Source organism: Salmo salar, chromosome ssa14 (genome assembly GCF_905237065.1).
Source record: "Salmo salar chromosome ssa14, Ssal_v3.1, whole genome shotgun sequence".
NCBI classification, from domain to species: Eukaryota; Metazoa; Chordata; class Actinopteri; order Salmoniformes; family Salmonidae; genus Salmo; species Salmo salar.
In genome coordinates, this window is record NC_059455.1 from 61,517,311 (window position 1) to 61,528,154 (window position 10,844).

The 10,844-nt window shown below is 41.1% G+C and overlaps 1 long non-coding RNA gene across 3 annotated transcripts; it reads left to right on the forward strand.

Moving 5' to 3' along the window:
* Positions 1 to 2,473: 2,473 nt before the first annotated feature.
* LOC106570041 (uncharacterized) lies at positions 2,474 to 10,392 on the forward strand. Of its 3 annotated transcripts, XR_001320606.2 has the most exons (8): positions 2,474 to 2,703; positions 6,884 to 6,942; positions 7,157 to 7,218; positions 7,440 to 7,505; positions 7,603 to 7,624; positions 7,812 to 7,902; positions 7,998 to 8,109; positions 8,227 to 10,392. It is a non-coding gene; the product is annotated as an uncharacterized lncRNA (long non-coding RNA). The 3 variants fall into 3 exon arrangements; XR_001320603.2 differs by having other exon boundaries at positions 7,603 to 7,902; XR_001320604.2 differs by having other exon boundaries at positions 2,474 to 2,697; positions 7,603 to 7,902.
* The last annotated feature ends 452 nt before the right edge of the window (positions 10,393 to 10,844 follow it).

Here is a 10,844-nt window from a genome sequence, read left to right on the forward strand (position 1 = left end):
AATGTAATAATAACATACATACATACATACATAACACCTGCTCTTTTCATGACAGACTGACCAGGTGAATCCAGAGCTGGAGTCCAAACATGTTATTTTTATCTCCTCAGCCCTCGCGCTAGCCACCTTCCTTTGGGGGAATCCCCATTGAAACCGGACGCAGTTTGATTGTCATCTTAAGTGGAGGTCCAATTCACTAACGTTGCCCCCTCGGCCCTCGAGTGAAGAACTTTGGTCACTTGCGGGGTTGATATGACCCACAATTCAATGCAAACTGCAGTCACATGTCAAACTCGCAAAGTGTCAAATTTAATCAACAACTCTATTTTCAGCATGTCAGAAAAAAGTATGAAGCTAGTTTATAACATACATACATACATTTTAGCCTTAGCAAATTGGCTTAGTCTCGTAGTAAGGAGACTATAAAACGTAGCTAGATTCATAAACATATTTTTGGGAATTCTGAAATTTATTGGAATAAATGACCAAAACATAAAACTAGCTAGCCAGCTTTGGGTAACTGTAGCTAGCTACCTGACAGGAATGCTAGACAAATATGTTAGCTTACTAGGTACATTAATAGCTTTAGGTTGGTTGTTTTTAAGCTCAACTTCAAGATCATCACTCTCCCTCACTTGGGCAAGAGACATTTAATGTACACTCGGACGTGACAATGTAAAACATCATTCAAGGGCTGAGGGTTTAGGGCCGAGGGCTGTCTACTTTGAGTTTGAAACGCAGCCCAGGTGAAAGCTATGAGTCACTCAATCCTTTCATTTACAGTGTTAAATAACACTAATATGTGAGAACAATATTTTTTGTGAACAAATGTTTCATTTTGCCGTTATAAGGTTGGTGGAAACATGGAAAATTGTTGTGTAAATCTGTTCCAGCTCAAGTCGACCACAAAAGCTACAATGCAATGCCCTCTCTATGGGCTGGCTGGCTACCTAGCTAGGTAGTAAACGTAGCTACACACAATAATACCAAACACAATATCAGCATGTTCTTAGTTTATTTTTATTTAACTAGGCAAGTCAGTTAAGAACAAATTCTTATTTAAAATGACGGCCTACCCCAGCCAAACCTTAACCCGGATGATGCTGGGACAATTGTGCATCGCCCTATGGGACTCCCAATCACAGCCGGTTGTGATACAGCCTGGAATCAAACCAGGGTCTGTAGTGACGCCTCTAGCACTGAGATGCAGTGCCTTAGACCGCTGCGCCACTCGGGAGCTGTAGTTATCTGTAAAAATCACCTAAACAAGCTGCACTATCAATTTAGGAGTCTACAATCTCACCATATTCAACCTGCAGATCGATGTGCCTCTGAGATTGGAGTCTAACATTCGCAACGCCAGATATACTTTTGAGGAGATGGGAAACGTTGCCCATGCTGCGGCAATGGGCCTCAAGGAGGGAATGGGAGTCTATTGGGCGCTTGGTATCTGTAATATCGTATAGCTATGGAATCGTGACATTACGTAATTTCGAGGGAAATAGGCACGTTTCTCGACATATATACCGACTTTGAGAAGAGTTTGCGTGACGATTAGCTCAGCAACCGCATGACAACGTGAATGCGATTGGTCGACAGTCTGCTGTTTCGGGCGTTATACCTTCATTAATTCATTGGATTCCTATTCCCTTTCTATAATATCGCTGGCAACGGCACCATGCAATGCACCTTGGACCAAAGAGGCAGACAAATAGGAAAAATATGCTAGACCCTCTGTTAAATTACACATTTCTTGGAGGTAATACCGTAAAAATATTATCAATGGCTCATTGGAGAAAAATACATCCTCCCGAGTTATGGCATCGGCCAGTTTTGAAATCTGACATGTGTGATAGACGCTTTCGTGATTTAAAAGTCGTATTCCTATTAACTTCCAGTGTAGTGAGAGCGATTTGATCACGGTGCTACGTTAAATTGTCCAGATTTCTGCCTGCTTGAATGCCAATAACTCAGGTACACATGAAAACATTTAAAATCACTTGGGATTAATCACTCAGAGATGCACAAAAAACAATTTAACGTTCAAAATGGGTGAACAGGCACAGGTTAAAGATGGATTTTAGACATGGATCTGCGGTCCAAGCACTTAAGACATACCCTAGCCCTCAAATTAAGTGGACACTTCTGAGGAGTATACACTTGCAGGGAGAGGGAGGAAGGAATCATTTTTTTAAATGGACCAGCCTTGGCTGAAAATTCGTCACTCGTTCATCCCGCGATGATTGTGTTTTCAGGGTGCTTTATATGCGCTACAGTCAGTGAATGTCTACTTCTATTAAATATATAATTATTAATATACACCTACTGTTATTAATAAATTAATTAGCTGAAGAAGGAAAATGTTTTTTCTACAATTTCCAAAAGATAACCAAACAAAAACATAATGTGAATTAGTAGCACAATTTCTAACTTATTTGCATTTGTTTTTACTTACACTTGTATATTGACTTCTCCATTGATGTTGTTTTTAAGTTTTTGCGGACTTTTCTTAGTGGATGTACAATCGTTGCAAATTGAATTATGGGGAGTTTCAGGCCCCGGAGTGAACATAATTGTACACTTGCAAAGCCAACTAACAACGAAGGTTCAGGGGCTTACGTTGCAAACTTCCCTTGTTTGGCTAATCATTTGGACCGCATTGCAAGATGGCGACGGGGCTTCCCCCAAGGGCATAAGGTGAGGGTAAGTGGACGAGTGTGTGCCTTTTAAGTGTTTGGACCGCAAGCCATGGATTGTGTATGTGTACCATTCAGAGGGTGAATGTGCAAGGAAAAATATTTAAGTGCCTTTGAACGGGGTATGGTAGTATGTGCCAGGCGCACCGGTTTCAGTGTGTCAAAAACTACAACGCTGCTGGGTTTTTCACGCTCAACAGTTCCCCATGTGTTCAAGAATGTTCCACCACCCAAAGGACATCGAGCCAACTTGGCACAACTATGGGAAGCATTTGAGTCAACATGGGCCAGCATCCCTGTGGAACGCTTTCAACACATTTTAGAGTCCCATGCCCCGACGAATTGAGGCTGTTCTGAGGGAAAGGGGTGAAACGCAATATTAGGAAGGTGTTCCTAATGATTTGTATACTCAGTGTAGATTAATGCCTCAGGAAGACCCTGTTTGCCGCTCCCTGCAGGAAGACCCCAGGAAGACCCTTGCGCTGGTGTAGATTGTGCATATGGTATGTCATATCTGACAGTAGCTGTGAAGGCTGTTCACTGAACAGTTGTAAGGTGTCATTCAGTAGATTATCATGCAGCCATGTTTCAATATTGCAGCAAATTAATGGGTAGGGAACATAAACGTAACCACATGTAAGATATGGATTTGCATTTGTATACACAAGTAGAGGCTGCTGAGGGAAGGATTGGTCATAATAATGGCTGGACCGGCGCAAATGGAATGGCATCATTTGATACCATTCCACTTATTTACGCTCCAGTCATTACCACGAGCCCGTCCTCCCCAATTAAGGGGCCACCAACCTCCTGTGGTATACACATCAAAAGTAACAAGGCAAAGTTACACCTCACTTTTCAATTTTTTTTTTGTTATTACATAAAACCGACCAGAATTCTGAAGAATGCAAAAGTCATATCTGAAAATGTTTTTTGGGGGGGATGTGATGTAATATGGAGGACCCAGCAAGCCAGCCTATTCACTATAATGTAAACTCCAATAGAAACAACTTCAGATGTATCATTTCAAATTAAACCAAATCGTTTGCACTACTGGTTTCAATTACATTTTCAGCCAACTTACAAGCATGAATGTAATGTTACAAATCAGCTTGCAAGGTTGCTAGCCAACTAGCCTGCCAACCTTATCCCTATCAGCCTGCTAACGTTATATTAGCACTGTGTTAGTCAGCCAGTTGCTTTCTATCAACATCTAGCATACAGCTACTTTAAAGTAAATGAAAGCTTTGTAAATACATAACGCTATCTAACCAGTTATCAAATAATGTTACTGGTATATGCAGTTATGTTAGTCAGCAAACCAGCCAGCTAAAGTTAGCTATTTTAGCCTGCTAGCTAGCCTAGCCAGCCAGCTACCTAGCCTAGCCAGCTACCTAGCCTACCTAGCCAAGCACCACGGTCGACATAGCTAAGTAGTAAGCCAGAGAACAACTAGTCTAGCACAGGCAGGAAGCCACAGAACTCAACAACAAAAATAGCCTGCAGATGTAAAGTAAGAGAGCGGAGACTTACCGATTGACAGCCGAGTTAGCTACGAAAGAAAAGTCAAAGGGAGGCCTTCAGAGGGAGAGGCCGTTTCACCCGCTAAGGGAGAGTCAACTAATCAAGCAGCGATAAAGTGAGGCAAATTGACATAGAATTTGCCCGGTTTTTCTCCATCCCTGACACTCGCGATGTACTGGTAGGTTGGTAGCAAACAGAGGTTGCAGGCTTCACACACTCGGCACAGCACCTGGTTTCAGTCAGATTCTCATTCCTGAATCCTGCCTTCCACTTGTTATTATACTTAGCCATCGAAGTCCTCCGAGGTCAAATGAGCTCCGCATACATTAGACGTGTGCACGGTTCCCTTGCTCCAATACGCTCGCTTCAACCAGACAAACCCGTCGCACTTCAAAGCTCACTTCTCGTTTTTTGGGGGATCAGAAATGAGTTGTAACCCCGTCCTTGTGGGTATTACTGCAATAGCTACGAACAACGGAAACACTTGCTCGCTCGTCTGCCACTACCAAACGCATAGGAGAAGAGAAGATGCAGTTTTTTTGCATGGATTTATATGGTTTCTTCTTCGTGGATGCACATAGTAGCTCACCAGCGCCAACACTTGGTTTGGAATGTAATTACATGCTAGCATGTTTAGTAGCTAACTTTAGCCAGCTGGAACTAGCTAGGTAGCACCGGTTCTCCATATGACATTGAAAAATAGTGCATTGTGGGTAGTTACGAAGATATCTGGAAATAAGTTCATAAAGATCATGACTACAACTAAGTCAGTAAGTCTTTGACCACACTGATTTGTTACTTTGGTGAGTAAAAACTCATGCTTCCTACCCTTTAAGGTTTCGTCTCCTTAACCTGTAAAAGTCTACACCTTTGGGAATTGTTTTAAGATGGTCATACCATGGATCATTAAGCTATTTTTTGGTTTGTTTTAGGACCCCTGTCTGTATCCCTCAAAAATATTGAATTTGGCATTTACTACTATCACAGAGACACACTGAATAACACATTCATAAATGGCAAAAAAGACAGTCAAAAAATAAATCATAAGGAATAAGGTTTTGAAGTGTCTGTCCTATATCTAGGAGATATAAGAAAGCTCAGGAAATATTGACATTTATTGGACACATGTTTAACCCCTTTTGTGGCACAAAACTATCTCTATACTTCCATTCATTTTTATGGGTTACCTTCAGACAAATCCTGTGAAACTTGTGGGGGGTCTCTCAAAAAACACCATCGTGTTCGTGAGAGTCTAATCTTTCCATAGAGTGGTCAAACAGATATCTCTAGCTTAAACTGATGTATTTTGATGGGTATTTTTCTATCATGTTAATTTCTTCTTAAATTTGGTGGCATTTCAGCTGCCACTTGTTTTAGTGTTATCAGACATAAAGTATTGGGACACAAGCCCAGAGTCTGTGTGAGTGGATGTTAGGGACAGGATGACATATATGATGTTTATCAGTCATTTATTACAAAGCCTACTGTATAAAATATAGCGATACTTAGGCCTATGTCTGTGTGGGTGGACTTGTGAATGAACGTTTTATCAGTAATTTATTACATGATGTATATACTGTAGTATGTAGGTTATCAGGTGTTTGTGTGTGTGTGTGTGTGTGTGTGGTACAGGGGTGCAGCCGACGGATTCTGGTCTGACTGTGTCTTTATTGAATGATGAAACCCATCCAGGGAGTTCATGATGGCTGTAGCTGCACTAGGACATGTGGCTGCGTCCCAAAAAGGCACCCTATTTCCTATGTAGTGCACTACTTTTGACCAGAGCCCTGTGGGATTCCCTATCAGCCCTGGTCAAAAGTAGTGCACTATATAGGGAATAGGGTGCATTTGGGAGTTGGGTCCTGGTCTAAACCTAATGCATTATATAAACCAATCGCTCTTTCCTCCCAGTTCATCTTCCTCCACCACAGGTAATCCCATTAGTTCTCTCCTGACATGGCCTTTTACCACAGAATCACATTGCAGTGTTTGTGTCTTCTGTGTGTGTGTGTCTGTCTGGACGTATTTGTCATGTGCAGTGTCACACTCACTCCTCTCTGTTTATATGTTGTTGTCTTGGGGGAATGTGTCTGGTTTCTTTGATTTGTGTGTGTGTGTGTGGAGTTTGTCCCTGTCATGAACTGATAAACTGATAAACGTGTCTAACAGCATGTATTTATGTGTATGACGGATGTACTGGAGGAGTGGTGTGTGTGTGTGTGTGTGCGTGTTTGTCTTCACTGTCTAGTCTACAGTCCCAGTGCATCCTGGCATCCTGTTAATTTTAATGTATAATTTAATTGTTTTGACCGAGTGTAAAACAAGTGAGATTTTCCCATTTACATGAGTGTTGCCAAGCTAAGTAGTTAGCTAGCTAGCTCGCATTTGTATGCAAGTCGATGAGAACAAGATGGCGTTTCGTAATTATAATTACGATATTTTTGCTGGTAACATAGCGGATTACAGTTAACGTTTTTTGTAATCCCTTACATGCAACCCCTCCTTAATCCGTTACTTCCCAACCCTGTGTGTGTGTGTTATATATATATATATATATATATATATATTATGAAGTAGGTCATTGAGGAAAATCGTTTTTAATGCATTTTTGAGAGTCTAATTCTCAACCGCTTTTTTCAGTTCTTGATTCACTTTTTTTGCAGGAACCATCTAAGGTTAGCTTGGGTTGATGGAAGGAAGGAGGGCAGCACAAAGGGAATGGGTAGGTAGCTATCTAAGGTTAGTCTGCTGACTTAGAAATGCATAGCCCATGTTTTGCTGTCTACAAAATGTTGCTCTCTCCATCTGCCTGCCAGATTGCTGAAGGGCAACATAGACTAGCCTGGCTAGTAGATTGACTAATTTAGTGAAGGTCTTCTGTAGTATGTAGATTCATGAGCTAAATCCTTAATCATGATTTCTCTCTGTCTTTACAGTTCCTGAAACATGTCAATGACCTAATGCATAGCCTTACAGCTGTCCATGGCCACCCACTCAGGTACCAGTGATTTAATCAGCCAAATCCCAGGAAAGGAGGGAGCAGAACAACCCCTCCTTAAACCCAAAGTCATTGGCAGTAAATTGTGTTATTTTGTGTGTTTTTTTTTTCTCTGAGATACTCTGATCTTCAATATGTGTTAATTCCTACTAACCTGCTTGGTAAGAGCTAGGTCTGTACTAGCTAGGCTGATGATCTTTCAAAATTTTTCTCCGCATCAGGTCTCACTAAGACTGGATTCCCCAAGAGGTGTGCTACTCAGCTGCCCATGGTTGCCTGACATTAGTGTAAGAAGATCCAATTGAAATGGCACCACTTCTAATAATGTGTTTGTACAGAAAATAAAATCCTATTTTAACTTGTCCTTTTAACCCTTTTTTTCAGGTGCAAAACCTTGTCCTGATTGGTGAGTCGTGATGTTTCTCCCCTTTTTTCACTAAAACTCACACGTGTGCAGTTGCAGAGAATGGGAAGAGATTTGCCCCCAAAAATTTTTTACCACATTTGTATTTTTTTAATATTCATTTTGTTGGGGGGGTTACACGTACATTCTCTATTTAAAATGATATGTTTATAAAACCTGTTCCTGCGAGGATCGTGAGGATCGCTACTGGCAGTGAAGATGAATGGTCTCATCAGGGAGAGATCGCTCATGCCTGAGCATGACATCCTGTTTCCACCCAGGTAAGCATAATCCCTAGCAGCCCTGTCACTATTACAACTGCTTGAGGAGTGTTACTGGTTTTACTGCTGACTGTCTTTGTGTGTCTGTGTGTCAGTTACCCCTACATTGAGGACTACAGTAAACCAACCCAGTAAATGAACAATCGCTGCCCTTCCTGGTGCGACCGCTTCCTCATGTCTCACACTGCCCAAGACATCACCCACAGAGTGAGTGCACTGGCAATACGGCTATTCACACTTTTTTGACTAGTGGATTAATGAATGAATTAACTATGGAAGCTATGTAATACAGGCCTATTAAACCAGTTGTGTGTTTCATTTCAGGGATGAGGGAGAGAGCAGTGTGGCGTACAACACACAGTTCCCAGTGACTACATGAGAGACCACAATGTAACATTTGTTTATATAATGTAAAATGTCTTGTCTTGAAAATGGCCCTCGATCATCATGGTTGATGCTTGCGTTTAAGCAACAACAACAAAAAAGTCGACTTCCTAAATATTCAGAAAGCTAGACGCAGTAATTATTTTCGATCTCTTTATGTAACAGAGGTACCCGTAACTGAGGTGTACCACCAGATCGCCCTTTGCTCCAATAATTATAGGTTTTGAAAATGGGTCTTGGAATAAATAAATGAGGCTTACCAATTTGTCATCAACATTAGTCTACTTGCTCAATGGCCAAGGTGCATAAAGATGTGGGTTGCATGATTAAACGTCACTCAGCTTTATCGTGTCTGCAATAACCAGTTTGTGATTTTTAGCATGTAAACCTTGGTGGGGCAAAAAAAAAAGTTTTTTTTGCGAATGTGCCAGCAAAGCACAACACTAAACAATATATTAATTGCACAATAGGTGACAAACAGTAACCACAACATGTTATTGCCTACTTAAAGTTGTTCTGTTAGCAGAGCTTTCCTTTCAGCACCATGGAGTGAATCCTTACCAACGCTACACCTGGCTATCAGTCTTGTCTGACAGCGAAACAGTTCATTCAACCTCATTTCCTGCCTTTTTAAAAACCATAGCTGATATGGCTGACTTAAACAAACGTGGTTACTACTGGCTCCTTGTGGATTTGTGTAAGTCGATAAGAACCGCATTCTCCTTCAATAATAACGAACGCCAAAATAAGTTCTGACTTTTGAACCATACACAAACATTATTCGATTTATGAATCACTAAATTCATAATGTTTCATCTTAAATCATTAACACTTAGCTCTAAGTATAAGCAAGTGCAAACAAACGAGCTGCGACGAGGCAGGCCTATTCGTTCAGCACTTTCAAAATGGACTCAGACAGAAATTCAGATAGATGTTAGTTCAGATAAATTCAGCAAGATGTTGAGGCCTTAACCTTACTCTTCTTTAAGTCACCACAGAGAGAGAGCGAGAGAGAGACTCGGTTAGCCTACAATTTTAAGTATTTTGTTAGGCCTATATGGCCTAAAAAGGAAGGAAAATACAATCATGAGTATCCAATTTTTTTATACATTATACCGACGCACAGACAGCACATTGCACAAACAAAACAACCCTTGCAATATCAACTGGAACTTTGAATGGGAAGAGACTGGCAAACATGGTTACAGACCCAACAACATTATATAGTATCTCATCCTAGTGAAGAAAAGCACGAGCTAATTGTAATACACAAAGTAAGCAAAACTCACCCTGTTGTCCTGTGCTCACTTGAACAGGAAGGTGGCGCGGCGGACGTTCTTGTGGGCAACTTTTGTCATCAAACTTTATCATCAGTCTGTCATTCTCAGGATTTATGGGTCTTTCAAGACAACTGGGAACTCCGAATAAAACAAGGTCGAATCATGATATCAGTGATCTTCAGATCAGAGCTCTAGAAAGAGGCCGGAGTTCCCGACTTTGAATTCAGAGTCGGATGACCGTTCAAAACGTATTTTCTCAGTCTGAGCTAATTTCTTTTCCAGAGTTCCCAGTTGTCTTGAACTCACTGAAGTCTGAGATGTCCCAGTTCCCGAATTTCCAGTTCTTTTGAACGAGGTAGAAGACATGCTGGATTAACAGCATGGCCAATTTATTCAACCATTTCTGGCCCTTGATGTTGCGTGTGAATGTTTATCCTTTTAACCTTGGAAAAGAGATCCTTTCAGACAGATGTTTGAAATCCTTAAACGCAGATTTGGACCACACATCCTCTACATCGAATAGGAGGTATGGGAAGCAAATTAGTAATTGCCCTGCAACGCTTGTAAACTCAGCAAAAAAAGAAACATCCTCTCACTGTCAACTGCGTTTATTTTCAGCAAATGAACGTGTAAATATTTTTATGAACATAACAAGATTCAACAACTGAGACAAACTGAACAAGTTCCACAGACATGTGACTAATAGAAATGGAATCATGTGTTGTTGTTGCCAATAGACATTGTAATTTATTGCCCTGGCCACATCTGCAGTCCTCATGCGCCCCTCAGGGGTGCGTGCTTAGTCCCCCCTGTATTCCTTGTTCCCCCACGACTGCATGGCCAAGCACGACTCCAACACCATCATTAAGTTTGCTGACGACACAACAGTGGTAGGCCTGATCACCGACAACGATGAGACAGCCTAGTCTAGGACCAAAAGGCTCCTTAACAGCTTCTACCCCCAAGCTGAACAATTAATCAAATGGCCACCCGGACTATTTACATTGACCCCCCCTTTGTTTTTACACCGCTGCTACTCGCTGTTTATTATCTATGCATAGTCACTTTACAAGTTACCTCGACTAACCTGTACCCCCATACATTGACTCGGTACCGGCACCCACTGTATATAGCCTCGTTAATGTAATGTCATTATCTTGTTACTTTTTGATTTTATTTTAAAAAAATTCACTTTAGTTTATTTAGTAAATTAAAAAATATATATATTTCTTGAACTGCATTTTTGGTTAAAGGCTTGTAAGTAAGTATTTCACGGTA